The following is a 17,625-nucleotide window of genomic DNA, read 5'->3' on the forward strand; positions in this document are numbered from 1 at the left end:
TTTAACTGCTTTCCAGGTAAGCACAACCATAAAGATGACCTCACAAGTACCACCTGTAATTCATGCACTTAGAAAAGTTCCAGTGACATTAAGACATTGTTGCACCTAGTGTTGCAACATTATGTTGGGATGGTTAGTCTGAGTGGCATCTGCTACTGTGTTTGTGTGTGCGTTGCACAGTACTGTCCCTTGCTGATTAGAAGAGGTCACACTTTCCAATGTCTATAGTGTTTCATTGTGCAGAGAAAGAAGTTACTCCTTTTAGCTGACAATTACCACGGCACTATAAAAAAACTGTGTAAGTATCAGTCTCCAGAATACCTCAAGGGAGATATGCCATCCAGCTACATCCTGTAGGCCAGCCCTATGTTCTTTCATTATTTTTGGCGTAACCTCCTCCTCCCCTATGCTCTACCTGGACACCCCCACAAGATCATAGGAGAACAGTGGATGGAGCCTACCAAATCTACACCTCTATTACTTGATATTACAACTCAGAGAAGTGGCCAGGGGTTCTGGTTCTGTCCTCTGTTCATAATATTGGTTTGATTTCTTCCTTCATAATGAAAAGGCAGCATGACCAAGTGGTCACAGCACATTAGTGGGAGTGAAAACCCTGAATTCTAGTTCTAGAGATCTGTCACTGCCTCCCTATTTGCCCTGCGGAGATTCCTTTCCCCATTTTGTGCCTCAGTTTTGCCATTTGTAGAAGAGATTCTGAGAATAAGCTAGTTATTATTTCTGAGGTCTTCGAACATATCAGTTACCAGATAAGCACCAAGGCGTATTGATGTTGACCTAGGCTAGAACCCTCCTTGGAGATAAGTTCTGAAGATCTGCATACTCAGTCCCTGAAGTTCAGACCTGGCGAGAAAGCTGAACATATTTGTATCTAAATCCTTTGTAACCCTGTCCAAATAGAGACTCGAGGCTACACTTTGGGAGAAAGGACCTGTTCCTTCTCACAAGCATCCACTCACGACATGTATCAAGAGAGCCTACACCTCGCATTCGACTAAAGGTTGCTATGGACACAACAAAGAGCATGAATGACTATGCACTCATGGCCACCACCCAGAATACAGAACAAACCCACTCATCTCAGTGCTCTCAGAGGCTGCAGCCTTTCTCCCAATTTTTCACCTTTCCCTGGGAGCTTTCCCTCAGTGACGGGCTGCTCAGTACCTTCTTCCTCTGACCACATTCCCGCTTTCACACTTCAGACACGCCTCAAAGTCACACTCTTATCACTCTGGGCCATTATCCTCATGACCCTGGCCAGCGTATCTCCTTTTGTCACTCTGAAACGTGCCCCCACGCGCAGGTCCTGAAGCTGGGCCCAGTGGCAGAAGGCCATGTAGAGGCTTTCGCTAGGGCAAGCAGGCGGGGGTGGCCTTGCGAGGTAATTGTCTCTCTGGAGGTGAAGATCAGCACTGCGGGGTGTGAAAGGAAGTCGCCATAGAAGGAGGCGGCGAGGAATGTGCAGGCCGGGCTCGGCATTTCTTTGTCCACCATTCAAAAAGGGGTCACCTTCCCCATCAGGGAATCAAACCCCAGTCTCCTGTGTGACAGGCAGGGATACTCACCACTACACTAATGAGGAAAGAGACAAGACTGGCCACTGCACAGAGCACCAAGGAACCTGCTAAGGGCAGGGTACATGATACCATGGACCCCACCAGCCAACAACACCCCTTGCTCTCCTCAGCTTCCTAAAGGCTTTGGTTGCAGCAACAGCCCTGGGAAAAGCCCTGGCCCTCCTTGCATGCTCTTGCCCAGCAGGCCGCCTTTGGGGGCTACACAGCTCCTCCCACAACACCTGCCTGGGACCTTGCCCTCACCGACGAGCTGCCCAGCACCTTTTTCCTCTCACAGCCGGGTCTCTCTACCCTCCCGCTTCCACACTTCACGCACTCCTCAAACTCACAAATCACAAACTCACCCATGGACGCTTTGGCTTCTGAAGAGCCTCTGGAGGGCTGCAGCTTCTCAGGCCTGCAGATCCTTCCTTTCAACGTGCAGTAGCCGGACATTCAAAACACCACAGTTTCCGGGGTGAAATACGCTGCTTTTGGATGCTGGCGCCCAGAAAGAATGCCTCTTACTCTTTTGCTCATGGATGTACCTCATTGACTTTCCTTTCCAAGCAGAAACTAGGGACCAGCTAGCTCTCTTTGCAAATGGACGCAATCAGGCTGAGCCACTGGGTGTGCGGCCGGGTATCCCCCACGAAAAAGGGATGCCGTGACTCGGATTCGAACCGAGGTTGCTGCGGCCACGGCGCAGAGTACTAACCACTATACGATCACAGCCAGCTGCTGGCTGATGCCACAGCTGAGTGGCAAATGCTCAGCTCTGTGCTCTCGGGGCGGCCACCAACCTCACCTGCGGTCACAGGTATTTCTCAAGCCTCCCCATTGCTGTCACAGGTAAAATCATAACAAAAGGAAAAAAGACAGGAGGGCAACCTGATGCCTGTCCGTTTTTCTCTCTTCCTCCACCCCTTGACCAGGTCCCTCCCCGTTTGGTTGGGCCATTGTCCTCATGCCCCTGGCCAGCGTATTTCCTTTTGCCACTCTGAAACGTGCCCCCACGTGCAGGTCCTGAAGCTGGGCCCAGTGGCAGAAGGCCATGTAGAGGCTTTCGCTGGGGCAAGCAGGCGGGGGTGGCCATGCGAGGTAACTGTCTCTGTGGAGGTGAAAATCAGCACTGGGGGGTGTGAACGGAAGTCGCCATAGAAGGAGGCGGCGAGGAATGTGCAGGCCGAGGTCGGCATTTCTTTGTCCCCCATTCAAAAAGAGGTCACCCTCCCCGTTGGGGAATCGAACCCTGATCTCCCGCGTGACAGGTGGGGATACTCACCACTATACTAACGAGGAAAAGAGCAAGACTGTCTACTGCACAGAGCACCAAGAAACGTGCTAAGGGCAGGGTACACCCATACCATGGGCCCCACCAGGCAACAACACCCCTTGCTCTCCGCAGCTTCCTAAAGGCTTTGGCTGCAGCAACAGCCCTGGGAAAAGCCCTGGCACTCCTCGCATGCTCTTGCCCAGCAGGCTGCCTTTGGGGGCTACACAGCTCCTCCCGCAACACCTGCCTGGGACCTTGCCCTCACCGATGAGCTGCCCAGCACCTTTTTCCTCTCACAACTGGGTCTCTCTACCCTCCCACTTCCACACTTCACACACTCCTGAAACTCACAAATCACAAACTCACCCATGGACCCTTTGGCTTTTGAAGAGCTTCTGGAGGGCTGCAGCTTCTCAGGCCCGCAGATCCTTCCTTTCAGTGCGCAGTGGCCGGACATTCGAAACACCACGGTTTCCGGGGTGGAATACCCGGCTTTTGGACGCTAGTGCCCATGAAGAATTCCTCTTACTCTTTTGCTCATGGAAGTACCTCATGGACTTTCCTTTCCAAGCAGAAACTAGGGACCAGCTAGCTCTCTTTGCAAATGGACGCAATCAGGCTGAGCCACTGGGTGTGCGGCCGGGTATCCCCCACCAAAAAGGGATGCCGTGACTCGGATTCGAACCGAGGTTGCTGCGGCCACAGCACAGAGTACTAACCACTATACGACCACGGCCAGCTGCTGGCTGATGCCACAGCTGAGTGGCAAATGCTCAGCTCTGCACTCTCGGGATGGCCACCGACCTCACCCGCGGCCACAGGTATTTCTCAAGCCTCCCCATTGCTGTCACAGGTAAAATCATAACAAAAGGAAAAAAGACAGGAGGGCAGCCTGATGCCTATCCGTTTTTCTCTCTTCTTCCACCCCTTCACCAGGTCCTTCCCCGTTTGTCCTCAGGCCCCTGGCCAGTGTATTTCTTTTTGCCAGTCTGAAACGTGCCCCCACGTGCAGGTCCTGAAGCTGGGCCCAGTGGCAGAAGGCCATGTAGAGGCTTTCGCTGGGGCAAGCAGGCGGGGGTGGCCATGCGAGGTAACTGTCTCTGTGGAGGTGAAAATCAGCACTGGGGGGTGTGAATGGAAGTCTCCATAGAAGGAGGCGGCGAGGAATGTGCAGGCCGAGGTCGGCATCTCTTTGTCCCCCATTCAAAAAGAGGTCACCCTCCCCGTCGGGGAATCGAACCCCGGTCTCCCGCGTGACAGGCGGGGATACTCACCACTATACTAACGAGGAAAGGGGCAAGACTGGCCACTGCACAGAGCACCAAGGAACCTGCTAAGGGCAGGGTACACCCATACCATGGGCCCCACCAGGCAACAACACCCCTTGCTCTCCTCAGCTTTCTAAAGGCTTTGGCTGCAGCAACAGCCCTGGGAAAAGCTCTGGCCCTCCTTGCATGCTCTTGCCCAGCAGGCCGCCTTTGGGGGCTACACAGCTCATCCCACAACACCTGCCTGGGACCTTGCCCTCACCGACGAGCTGCCCAGCACCTTTTTCCTCTCACAACTGGGTCTCTCTACCTTCCCGCTTCCACACTTCACAAACTCACAAATCACAAACTCACCCATGGACCCTTTGGCTTTTGAAGAGCTTCTGGAGGGCTGCAGCTTCTCAGGCCCGCAGATCCTTCCTTTCAATGCGCAGTGGCCGGACATTCGAAACACCATGGTTTCCGGGGTGGAATACCCTGCTTTTGGACACTAGTGCCCATGAAGAATTCCTCTTACTCTTTTGCTCATGGATGTACCTCATGGACTTTGCTTTCCAAGCAGAAACTAGGGACCAGCTGCCAGCTCTTTGCAAATGGACGCAATCAGGCTGAGCCACTGGGTGTGCGGCCGGGTATCCCCCGTCGAAAAGGGATGCCGTGACTCGGATTCGAACCGAGGTTGCTGCGGCCACGGCGCAGAGTACTAACCACTATACGACCACGGCCAGCTGCTAGCTGATGCCACAGCTGAGTGGAAAATGCTCAGCTCTGCGCTCTCGGGGCGGCCACCAACCTTACCCATGGCCACAGGTATTTCTTAAGCCACCCCACTGCTGTCACAGGTAAAATCGTAACAAAAGGAAAAAAGACAGGAGGGCAGCCTGATGCCTGTCCGTTTTTTTCTCTTCCTCCACCCTTTGACCAGGTCCTTCCCCACTTGTCCTCATGCCCCTGGCCAGTGTATTTCCTTTTGCCACTATGAAACGTGCCCCCACGTGCAGGTCCTGAAGCTGGGCCCAGTGGCGGAAGGCCATGTAGAGGCTTTCGCGGGGGCAAGCAGGCGGGGGTGGCCTTGCGAGGTAATTGTCTCTGTGGAGGTGAAGATCAGCACTGTGGGGTGTGAACGGAAGTCGCCATAGAAGGAGGCAGCGAGAAATGTGCTGGCCGGGCTCGGCATTTCTTTGTCCCCCATTCAAAAAGCGGTCACCCTCCCCGTCGGGGAATTGAACCCCGGTCTCCACGTGACAGGCGGGGATACCCACCACTATACTAATGAGGAAAGGAGCAAGGTTAGTTACTGCACAGAGCACCAAGGGACCAGTTACGGGCAGTGTACACCATACCATACCAAGGATTAAAGAATCCTTACTGAGGTTACAGGGACAAACCATCCCAATGTGTAGAAAGAATAGTAAATATGGCAGGCGACCAGCTTGGCTTAACAGTGAAATCCTTGCTGATCTTAAACACAAAAAAGAAGCTTACAAGAAGTGGAGGATTGGACAAATGGCCAGGGATGAGGATAAAAATATTGCTCGGGCATGCAGGTATGAAATCAGGAAGGCCAAATCACACCTGGAGTTGCAGCTAGCAAGAGATGTTAAGAGTAACAAGAAGGGTTTCTTCAGGTATGTTAGCAACAAGAAGAAAGTCAAGGATAGTGCGGGCCTTTTACTGAATGAGGGAGGCAACCTAGTGACAGAGGATGTGGAAAAAGCTAATGTACTCAATGCTTTTTTTGCCTCTGTCTTCACGAACAAGGTCAGCTCCCAGACTACTGCACTGGGCAGCACAGCATGGGGAGGAGGTAACCAGCCCTCTGTGGAGAAAGAAGTGGTTAGGGAGTATTTAGAAAAGCTGGATGTGCACAAGTCCATGGGGCCGGATTTGTTGCATCCGAGAGTGCTAAAGGAGTTGGTGGATGTGATTGCAGAGCCATTGGCCATTATCTTTGAAAACTCATGGCGATCGGGGGAAGTCCCGGACGACTGGAAAAAGGCTAATGTAGTGCCCATCTTTAAAAAAGGGAAGAAGGAGGATCCTGGGAACTACAGTCCAGTCAGCCTCACCTCAGTCCCTGGAAAAATCATGGAGCAGGTCCTCAAGGAATCAATCCTGAAGCACTTACACGAGAGGAAAGTGATCAGGAACAGTCAGCATGGATTCACCGAGAGCAAGTCATGCCTGACTAATCTAATTGCCTTCTATGATGACATAACTGGTTCTGTGGATGAGGGGAAAGCAGTGGACGTGTTGTTCCTTGACTTTAGCAAAGCTTTTGACACGGTCTCCCACAGTATTCTTGACAGCAAGTTAAAGAAGTATGGGCTGGATGAATGGACTATAAGGTGGATAGAAAGCTGGCTAGATTGTCGGGCTCAACGGGTAGTGATCAATGGTTCCATGTCTAGTTGGCAGCCAGTACCAAGCGGAGTGCCCCAAGGGTCGGTCCTGGGGCTGGTTTTGTTCAATATCTTCATAAATGATCTGGAGGATGGTGTGGATTGCACCCTCAGCAAGTTTGCAGATGACACTAAACTGGGAGGAGAGGTAGATACACTGGAGGGTAGGGATAGGATACAGAGGGACCTAGACAAATTGGAGGATTGGGCCAAAAGAAATCTGATGAGGTTCAACAAGGACAAGTGCAGAGCCCTGCACTTAGGACGGAAGAATGCAATGCACCGCTACAGACTGGGGACCGAATGGCTTGGCAGCAGTTCTGCAGAAAAGGACCTAGGGGTTACAGTGGACGAGAAACTGGATATGAGTCAACAGTGTGCCCTTGTTGCCAAGAAGGCCAATGGCATTTTGGGGTGTATAAGTAGGGGCACTGCCAGCAGATTGAGGGATGTGATCGTTCCCGTCTGTTCGACACTGGTGAGGCCTCATCTGGAGTACTGTGTCCAGTTTTGGGCCCCACACTACAAGAAGGATGTGGAAAAATTGGAAAGAGTCTAGCAGAGGGCAACAAAAATGATTAGGGGATTGGAACACATGAGTTATGAGGAGAGGCTGAGGGACCTGGGGATGTTTAGTCTACAGAAGAGAAGAATGAGGGGGGATTTGATAGCTGCTTTCAACTACCTGAAAGGGGGTTCCAAAGGGGATGGCTCTAGACTGTTCTCAGTGGTGGCTGATGACAGAACAAGGAGTAATGGGAACAAGGAGTAATGGTCTCAAGTTGCAGTGGGAGAGGTTTAGGTTGGATATTAGGAAAAACTTTTTCACTAGGAGGGTGGTGAAACACTGGAATGCGTTACCTAGGAAGGTGGTGGAATCTCCTTCCTTAGAAGTTTTTAAGGTCAGGCTTGACAAAACCCTGGCTGGGATGATTTAGTCGGGGATCGGTCCTGCTTTGAGCAGGGGGTTGGACTAGATGACCTCCTGAGGTCCCTTCCAACCCTGATATTCTACGATTCTATGATTCTAAGGTTAGCCACTGTACGGAGCACCAAGGGACCAGCTCCGGGCAGTGTACACCATACCATGAGCCCCACCAGGCAATAACACCCCTTGCTCTCATCAGCTTCCTAAAGGCTTTGGCTGTAGCAACAGCCCTGGGAAAAGCCCTGGCCCTCCTCGCATGCTCTTGCCCAGCAAAGGCCACCTTTGGGGGCTACACAGCGCCTCCCACCTCACCAGCCTATATGATGAGGTACAGCTGCTGATATTATAGATTCTTACCACTGGACTCGGGAGGAGTGAGATTGTTTTTTGAATTTGCGCCACGTTCCAAGAGACCTGCTTTGCCCATGTGACTGTGCTTTATAATCCACGCTATGCAACAGCACTCCTTGCTCTTTCACCAGTCTTCACGGCTTTCCGTGTAACAACAGCAGCACCCCAAGTTAAGCACAAGCGTCTTCGCCGCTCCATTTTTTTTTTCTTATTTACTTTATTCCTTTGTGCAATGTGGAGCACGACAAACCGTGACACTTGGAGGGGGCTGGAAGGTGAGCAGACTTACAAACAACTTAACCATGTTGGCATCCCATGGAATGCTCAGCAGCAGGGGGAAGAAAGCGGAGTTTCCAAGTGCAGGTCGCACCACAGTAGGCCCTGTTTGGAGTGGGACGGGGACTTTGCTCAATGTCCACGTGTCAGTGACACAGTGGGAGGGGAAGAGGAACAGAGAAGTTTGTGTGGGAAGACACCGGTGTGACGACACAAAGGGGACAGTATGGGTGGGCTCAGCTTTGCGGGGAGCTCAGCTTGGGGTAATAGTTACCCCATGGGATGAGCCACCTGGTGTGCTTGCAAATATAGGGGCTTGGGGGTAGAGTGGCATTTCCTTCATCATCAGGATCTCAAAGAAGGGTTTCTATCGTGGAACACAGTTGCTTTAAGGCCACCCTGGCAGAGACTTTATCCACTTAATCAGCCTCTTGATGCCACTCCGGCAGCAAAAAGGGGGGATGCAATAGCTCCCTGGAGATTTCTCCCAGTGCAGGGGTTGCCATGCGGGTTGATTGGGATGAAAAAGTCTCACCTCCCTTTACACATACTCACACACAAAATGAGACCCCGCCCCTGAATAATCATCAAATAGATCAATCGGAAATCAACAAGGGAGGTAGCAAATTCTGCCGATTCCTCCCAAACCTCCGAATTCGCTATCACTGGAGTGGGGGGCAGGATCGCGGGCAGCAAGTACTGATCGATTGGCTTCATTTTTGGCCCAATTTGCTACCACGGGAAGTAGCCCTTTGACTGGCTGTGGTCTGTGCGTGGTTCCCCAGCGTCTCACCTCCCTTCGCACACAGAATTAGACCGCATAGCTCAATAATCAAATCCATCCGTTGCAAATGAGCAAGGCGGTAGCAAACGAAATGGGCCAGTGTGGTATCAAATTGGGATCGTGTCTGCCCTCCGTACCCCAAAGTCTCACCTCCCTTGAGACATACTCGCACACAAAATGAGACAGCGCACCTCAGTAATCAAAGACATAAAATCGCAAATGTGCAAGGAGGTAGCAAATTGTGCCGGCTGTCCCCCACCCCTCCGGATTCAATACCCCCGCACCAGGTGGTCGCAAGTTCGGACGGGGTAGCCGAAAGGCCGTGTTTGCCTGGTAGAAGCGGCTACTTTTAGCAAAATTGGAGGGCCGCTCTTTGTGCCTCTACAGGGCGTGACAAGCCCCCTGTCCCCGCTCTGCAGCAGTCGGCTCGCGCCCCCGCCTCCAGGCTGCGCTTGCCTGCCGGGTGCAGGCGCTCGGGCAGCGTGCCCAGGGCGAGCTCCGCGCCTTCCTCCCAGTCCTGGCGTTCAGGGGTCCCTGGGGCCTTGCTGGAGAGGCGCCCTGCCCTTCGGAAAGCCTGGCTGCCGCCGGGCCGCGTGCGTGGAAGGCGGTCCAGGCTGTCGGGCTCCCAGCTTTGCTCGCCGGACTTCCATAGAGCAGCCGGCCAGAACCACGATGGAGGAGATTCCTGACGTGTCCGCGTTCAGAACAAATCAGGGATGTGCTTTTTGAAAAGAAAGGTCATTTCAAAGCAGCTATGAAGGGAGTTCAGAGGGGCTGAGCTCCTGCCCCCTGCCATCGCCCCCGAAATGCTGTCCTGACCTGTGAGCCCTTGTCACTTGGGTGAGCAGTTTTGCTTCTCCCGTCCACAGCCCTGTCCTCAAAGGGTTAACAAAGCGGCTTTGGTTGCGCGAAGTGACGCGGAATGAGGAGTCGCCCGTGATAGCGTGGCTGTCTTCAGAGCGGAAAGCTACGGAGCGCTTCGTATGGCTGGCCGGTTAGCTCAGTTGGTTAGAGCGTGGTGCTAATAACGCCAAGGTCGCGGGTTCGATCCCCGTACGGGCCACACACCTTTTGCCCTTCTGCCACTCGCCCTTGCAAGGAAGGAAGGCAGGAAAGCCTCTTCGTTTACCTTTCGGGGCTGGAGGGAACAAGCTCCTGCATGGAACAAAAAGGACAAACGAAAACGTCTCCCCCTGCAAGTCACCTCAATGCTGCCATTAACCGACCAACCAGAGGAAAGTGTGAAAGCGAGAGCGCAGAGCGGTCACGCTGATCCCATCTCTGGCCGCGGGAGGAGGTTAGGAGTTTAGCAAAGCAGGCTCCGCTCTGGAGATAATTCACCTACTTGAGCTCCCAGCAGCGTTGAGCCCCGAAAAATCACCGTTCACTCTGCCAGCCGGAACTGGGACTCGGAGGGGAAAGGGGGACATTGCCCAGCCCACTGCACCTCCGGCCGCACAGCCAGGGGCCCTCCAGCTGCCGTGGCGGGAAGGGGCTAAGCTGGCACTGTACATGCTGCCCGAGCCCCTGTGCTAGCTGAGGCGCTTGTACCCTTTCGTTTGTCCTTTTTGTTCCACGCAGGAGCTTGTTCCCTCCAGCCCCGAAAGGTAAACGAAGAGGCTTTCCTGCCTTGCAAGGGCGAGTGGCAGAAGGGCAAAAGGTGCGTGGCCCGTACGGGGATCGAACCCGCGACCTTGGCGTTATTAGCACCACGCTCTAACCAACTGAGCTAACCGGCCAGCCATACGACCTGTCTTCACCTGTGTGTAGTTCAGGAGAGCAACAGTGTCCCAGGCACGTTCCCGCGGGGTCAAGGTTGACGTCTCTGTGCCATCGGGTAAGGATTTCCTGGGTCACTTTATTAAACGTCGAACATTTCAATAACGCTTTGGAGACCATGTTTCTGAGGAAATAAATGAACCCACACACACGACTTGAGGGAGCACAATGAGGTACCAACAGTGCTGGGGGACAGCAATAGCGGTTGACAGCCGGAGATGGCCCAATTTTCTTGTGAGGGTTTGTGAGAAAAGCTTAGTGAAGGGTGTTTAGAATGCAGGGCATTTAATGTCCATATACTAATACAGCCTGGGGGGGGGGGAAATACTAGAAGGATTTGGCCCTTAAAGTGCCTGACTAACCACCTAGAAAGAAGCAATTAACCCTATACAGTAAGTAGTCGTGGCCGAGTGGTTAAGGCGATGGACTAGAAATCCATTGGGGTCTCCTCGCGCAGGTTCGAATCCTGCCGACTACGTCGTGTTTTCAGCTAATTCCATTTTTGCTACTTGTAGATTTATTTCCTCCAGCCCTTGACACAGAAGTAAGCAGGTCTAGAGGCCTGTCTCAAAATCCTCATAATAAATTTATCATTCATGACACCAACAAAATTTCACTCTAAAATAAGAGTCCTGGCGAGAGGCTCTGTTGGGAGGATTGTGTTAATTTAACCTCTCCAAAGATGGCAAAGGGAAGCCCACAAATTCAGTGGAAAACAAAAGCAAGACTGTGAGGCATTAGAACAGATGCTGCATCTGAGCTCCGCCGGGAATCCCCAAGGTGCTAGCAGAAAGTGTAACTCCTCGGATTCACCCTTTCAGGTCCCTGGGCCGGCTGGCAGCCTGAGTTCTTTGTCTGATTTTCCCCTTTAACAATGTCACCTTCTTTTCCCCTTTGGCTGCTTTGCAGCAATCACCCTATCCGCCTCACTGCTTAGGGGTTGAAAACCCCTGCCTGCCCCTCAGCTCACCTCGGAGGGACAGAAATGGCATTTGCAGACAGAATGAGGAGTTACTGGAAGGGCACGGGGAATTAAAAGCCACGTGCAAAAACCAGTACATTTCTCGGGCTCAGCAGCTTTTATCCTTTGGCCATCGGAATCAGTGGCCCGTATAGTCAGCACTAGGCACTCTGGCTTAGCTGGTTCACTCCTCTGTCTAATACACGGGAGATTTTTGGTTCAAATTGCAGCAGTTCCCCAGCCTGCTTCTTTTCCTCTGGTTTGCAAATGCCTGGAGAACCCCCTAGAAGCACAAAGGCAAGGCTCACCCCCTGGCTGGTGGGACTCGCCCCACTCACAGCCTGCTGTACTCATCAATAGAAAGGCAAAGCAACAGCGGTGAGCTGCATCACTAGGCATTTTCAGATCTGACCCTGGCTGGGAGAGTCAGGTGTTCGCTGGCACTCAAGCAAACCCTGAGCTACAACCAGAGAACGAAATACCGAAGAGCTTTTTCGCTGCTTGATGATCACTTGTATACCAGCCAAAAGTTACTGAGATAACGTTTCTCCTATCTAGACTCCTAGCCAAAGGTTTGCTCTGAACTGAAGGCAGCAGCAGGGGCGTGCCCAGCTGTGAATATTGCCTCCTGACGTAGCAGGCTATATACACAGCTTAAAGCACAAGGCGAGACAGGAAAGTGAGGTGAAGCTAGGACTGTGAACCTAGGCGAGGACTGAAACTGTGTTTTGCGCTCTCCAAAATAAAAAGCAAATTAAATGTTCTTTCCTGCTGGAACCAGATAATCCAAAACGCGTCCCGGGATCAAACCCCTCAAGGGGGTCACGACTCGCGCTACACGACAACTACTCGAGCTCTCCAGCCTGGTCCTGTCGCGTCCACGTGCAGCTCTCGAGAGGGCGATGCTGCTTCTGGTAGATTTGCTCGGAATCAGGAGTGATGCCACAATGCCGTCTGCGGTGGATTTCCTGTTATTTGATGAAATCATGAACGGTGAGGAGAAAGGGAATCAGGAAGGGTTATTTTTCACTTCACATAACACAAGCACCCAGGGCCAGCCCCTGAAATTAGTATGCAGGAGGTTTCAAACATACATAAGGAAGTACTTCACCCAATCCACCCTTAATGCAGAAATCACACATTTAGCACACGCTGGCCTTCCAAGTACAACCCTGCTGCCAGGGCTGCACGGCTATTGTTATTTGAGAAGCTAGTTCGGGCATACTTACCTGATCTGCAATTGCACCTCCTGACTGCTGTGTAGACATACCCTCAGAGACAACTTTCTCCATGCTGGTCCTACCATCTTTAGCTGCCCTTGCAAAATGAGAACCTATATTTCAGCTGATGTACCAATGGTACAAGTGCCAACATAGGTTGCAATCAGCAGATTTGCCTGAGTCACTGGTGAAAATCACAGGGCACTGTCTACACTAGCGGTTCAGTTGTGGCCCAACTACACCATTACTGGCCATTGTAGGAAGACAGTTACTAGTTTTGCTGTTATAAAAACGCCAACTGAGAGCTAGGGAAACCTAAAATTCTACCTCACCTGCTTGGCTCAGATTGACTAGACAATTAAAAGTAAAGTTCTGTCTCTTTTTCAACTTTTCTTAATTTACATCAACTAAGTTCCTTCAGCCAAAGACTCTTGATGTGCAGATTTTAAAGAATGTGGAGGAAAATATTAAATCGCATTTCTAGAGTGACAGATTTTTATCCTCAAAATATTTGAAACCTTAGAATAAATTGAGATTTTTGCTTCAGAGAGCAAATTCAAGAAAAGAGAAGCATGTTGTCAGAAGTGGGATTCGAACCCACGCCTCCAGAGGAGACTGCGACCTGAACGCAGCGCCTTAGACCGCTCGGCCATCCTGACAACTGTGAAAAAAAGAGACAGCTCTACAGTTAGAAATGCTTAATCATTCATGATACTTATATTTTTCTTAGTATTTAGATTCCTGGATGATCTCTGTACTTTTTTCTGAGCGCCCTCCCTCAGGAGCAAATTCTAGTAGGGCAGATTTCTGGGTGCTGCTGCCACCTTGCTGCCTTCTCCTCTCACACATTTCCATACATCTTCCGGAGTAACATACAATGTATATGTGTATCGTTTTATAAACATAAAAGTTTATTGTGGGTTCCTAGTATGGAAGATACTAGGGTTGGTTTTGTCACTCAGACACAGATACAGGCATGCTGACTGCCCTACCCTACAGGCATGATTATAGCTCACAGGACTTAGATACTTTGGATGTGAAACATTCAATGAAATTAGGAAGCACTTTTTCTTTAGGCTAGATTGACTACTTTCTGCTATTCAGAGCAACGGGGATTCAGTTCATCCTTCAAACACAGTAACCAGTCACTTCTGGGCACATATTTGGTCATCGCCACCTGCAAAGCTCATGCTCAAATAAATTGGTTAGTCTCTAAGGTGCCACAAGTACTCCTTTTCTCTTTCCACCTGCAAATTGTTATTTCCTGTAAGATTTGGTACTGATTTAAAATGTTTACATAAGACCTTTCGTGATTGTGGCCCTGGCATGGACTAGTGTGTTCTGTATTATTTCTATTTAATTGCAGAAAAAGATTCCAGGGGAGTATTATCAGAATTTTTATTTTATTTTTATTTTTATCAAAAGGAGGTCACTTATGGACAATGTAGATAGAAAAATGAACACATCCCTCAGAGCATTTCAAACCTGCAGTTAATTCAGCCTTTTGTTTTATAAGTAATAGTAAAAAAATTAAAGCAAGGTCACATTCATAATTTTTCCACTACTGTTCATTAAAATATCTAGATAACACCAGGGCTCCTATACATGGACTGACATTTGTGTTAGTGACAGTTTTAGAAAAGAAATATCTTGCTCCTACCCTTTGTGCCTCTAACACAAAAACCTGTTTTATTATGACCATTACTGAGAAAATAATCTAAAAAGTTAATATTTGAGCTTTATTGCCAAGTCCCATCAAACATTATTTACTCTTTACTGCTCCTTTAATGATATTCAAAGATTGCTTCTTTTGCTTGCTTATTTCGTTATATTTCAGTTTAAAAACATCACATTCTCAAGTCTCTTGGGCCTGGAGGACTTTCGCATCTTGGAAAAGATAACTACAGATATCAACCATAGCTCTGACTGCACCTGAAGGCTTTTGTCACCTAATGTAGCATCACATTCTGTTCTTCCAAAAACTTGCCAGAGCCCTCTATCAAAGAGAAGGTGAGGACCTGACATGTCTAATAGGAAAAGATACACTGATACAAATAACTAGAATTAATTGCAGAATTAATTAATTGCTTAGTCTCTAAGGTGCCACAAGTACTCCTTTTCTTTTTGCGAATACAGACTAACATGGCTGCTACTCTGAAACCTAGGATTATTCTGCAGTTATATCGTTCTTACTCTGTGTGATGCAGTGCACTCACCTCTCTTGAGCGCCTTCTGTTAGTTGGGTGTGAACCTGCACTCTCTTTCTGCTCACGACTCCCCCGGCCAGTTGCTAACCTTGTCAGCTAGAGGCTTGAGCCACTGAAGACCTGCCTAAGTCACACATAGGATAAACAAGACACACGAAGGTGTAAAAGGCCCAAAAGGGTCTGTCCCTGTGCCCTTGTTACTGTCTTTAGTCCAGTCTCTAGGCTCAAGCCTCAGCCCCTTTGGGGCTAGCTTTAAGTCTGTATCTGTCCTGGTATAGAGCACTGCCCCCAGGGCTTTCTCCCTAGAGATTCTTTAAGTCCTGCCTTCATTTGGGCCTCTAAACAAGTCTTATTCCCTTCTTGGCGCTTAGCCCACCCTGCCAGTGGCTGGTGGAGGGACCTGAGCCTGCCCAGTATTCTGGGTCCCCACCCAGGGACCCTACAAATATTAGCCTGTGCTGCTTCCTTTAACTCCATTGCTGCTTCTGCATTCCCTGAGCCACTTCCCACATAGCCCCTTCCTCTTCACCCTTACTTCAGGGCTAAAGTTCTTCCTCACAGAATGCCAGTGTCACCAGGACCCATCTTCTGGTTCTCCCTTGAGCTCCAGCAAGGAGCACCTTTCTCACTCTTCTGGTCCCTGCCAGGAACTGATCTGCTCAGGCCCTGCAGCTCCTTTTACCTGACCCTGCTTCCATGCAGCCTTTCTAGGCAAGCCTGGAGGACCCACCTTCACTGCTCCTTTTTCTGAGCAGGGGTATGGCAGGACTGCAAGGCTTCCAGCAGGGGGCCTCAAAGAGGAGGGATGTGGCAGGATCTGCTCACGCCCTGCAAGGCTTCCAGCAAGGTACACCCTGGGCCGTCACACACTGTGTTTAGAATAGCCCAGTTAAGGTAACCAATAATCTGAACAGGATACAGTGTAACAAAAGAATGCTTAGTGCGTACATCCAGAAATGTCCCTTTAAAAGGTGAGGCCAATTAGACTAGTTAATACCCTCTCCAGGGAAAGGGATGGAACCTCCCTGATGGGACATTTTTAGTTCACCCTGGAGAATACACCATTGTGACCCTATATTGGCAGGAATAGAATCGGACTTTCCAAGTTTCTGTGATTTTAATCCCTATTTCCCCATTTTGCTAGAGAGCATGTGTAATTTGAAAAATAGAAAAATTTTTCCTGAAGACTCTGGAAAAGTCAAACAATAGATGTGCTGTGCCCCTTGTAGGGGATTTAGGATCTTTATACAAGGAGGGGTCACATAAGCCATTTGCCCTTAAACCTACAGTGACCCCTCAGCCATTCTACAGACAGGTCAGAGGTCTTCCCCTATCAATGGAGCTATGGGCACACATTCAATGTGTGTGAAAACTGACCAGCATTTGCCCCCATCATAGAATATCAGGGTTAGAAGGGACCTCAGGAGGTCATCTAGTCCAATCCCCTGTTCAGGGCAGGACCAATCCCCAATTTTTGGCCCAGATCCGTAAATGGCCCACTCAAGGATTGAACTCACAACCCTGGGTTTAGCAAGCCAATGCTCAAACCACTGACATATCCTTCCCCTGCCCCCAGCTCTGGGGTGAAGTGGGATGGAATAGCACTGCAATTTTTTGCAAATCTCATAAGGGAACAGGTGTGGAGGTAGTCTTTCCTAGTACCTCATAGGTTCTGAGGATTCTACAGGCTGATCCTCTAGAAATCTAAGGGTCTAGAGAAGGACTTGAGCCAAAGCCAACCTACACACTCCAGAAATGACACAGTTTCTAACAGAGATCATGAGACACAATAGATATTGCCTACTCTCATGTGACACGGTATTCATCTTTTAGCACTTTGACCCATCCATATGAGATGAGTGTGAACAGGAAATGAAATCCCAGTTTCATACCAGCACTCCTGAGCATCACACCCTTATTACATGGTATGAGAAATAAACTATGTCTCTGGTAAAAGTGAAGACAAAAATCTCCTGAATTCTTCAGGCTGTAAGGGCACCTGTCGAGAAGTGGCGGTGATGGCTGCAGGAGTCCTTGGAAGTTGAATCCCAAAAGAAATGTGCTGTGGAGAGGAAATCAAAGTGTATGCTGCGTGCATGGCTTTGGGAGTGGGAGAAGAATGAGTATAACAAGCTGGGAGTGTTTGCCTGAAAACCCTATTCTTTAGCAGATGACATCCTAGTAGAAAACAAACAGCAAACATACTTTATTGCAAGTAGCTTATTACTGCATCAACTATAAAGTGGGAAGGACCTAGGATGTAGCTTGATCAGTCCTCTGGGAAGAACCCTGCAAGAATCCAAGCCTGGGGAGAAGGCCTGGTCTGGAGTTTGCATTTCATTTTGATTTCTTTTTCAAGTGTAACTGAAAGCCAAGGAAGGGGTAAAATTCCTGCCACCTGCAACTTGCATATATTGTGTTTTAGCAGGGAGGAGAAGCTACCTCTCACTTAGATATGAAACAGTTGCTTGAGAAGTACAAAGGAATATAAATAACATTTGTTAAGCTAAAAATTGTCTTTTTAAAAGATTTCTTCTATTGCTTCATTCCCCTCCTCCCCTTCCATTTTTGATCCATTCTACCCATTTCTATCATT

General features: G+C 49.9%; 6 non-coding genes across 6 annotated transcripts; 2 read left to right on the plus strand and 4 right to left on the minus strand.

Moving 5' to 3' along the window:
• Positions 1–3,517: 3,517 nt before the first annotated feature.
• On the minus strand, positions 3,518–3,589 carry TRNAH-GUG (transfer RNA histidin (anticodon GUG)). Its single transcript has one exon. It is a non-coding gene; the product is annotated as a tRNA-His (tRNA).
• A 483-nt stretch (positions 3,590–4,072) lies between these two features.
• TRNAD-GUC (transfer RNA aspartic acid (anticodon GUC)) lies at positions 4,073–4,144 on the minus strand. Its single transcript has one exon. It is a non-coding gene; the product is annotated as a tRNA-Asp (tRNA).
• Positions 4,145–9,851: 5,707 nt separating this feature from the next.
• Positions 9,852–9,925, plus strand: TRNAI-AAU (transfer RNA isoleucine (anticodon AAU)). The gene has a single exon. It is a non-coding gene; the product is annotated as a tRNA-Ile (tRNA).
• Positions 9,926–10,527: 602 nt separating this feature from the next.
• On the minus strand, positions 10,528–10,601 carry TRNAI-AAU (transfer RNA isoleucine (anticodon AAU)). Its single transcript has one exon. It is a non-coding gene; the product is annotated as a tRNA-Ile (tRNA).
• Positions 10,602–11,037: 436 nt separating this feature from the next.
• TRNAS-AGA (transfer RNA serine (anticodon AGA)) lies at positions 11,038–11,119 on the plus strand. Its single transcript has one exon. It is a non-coding gene; the product is annotated as a tRNA-Ser (tRNA).
• Positions 11,120–13,398: 2,279 nt separating this feature from the next.
• TRNAL-CAG (transfer RNA leucine (anticodon CAG)) lies at positions 13,399–13,481 on the minus strand. The gene has a single exon. It is a non-coding gene; the product is annotated as a tRNA-Leu (tRNA).
• Between the last annotated feature and the right edge of the window lie 4,144 nt (positions 13,482–17,625).

This window comes from Lepidochelys kempii, chromosome 1 (genome assembly GCF_965140285.1).
Source record: "Lepidochelys kempii isolate rLepKem1 chromosome 1, rLepKem1.hap1, whole genome shotgun sequence".
NCBI classification, from domain to species: domain Eukaryota; kingdom Metazoa; phylum Chordata; order Testudines; family Cheloniidae; genus Lepidochelys; species Lepidochelys kempii.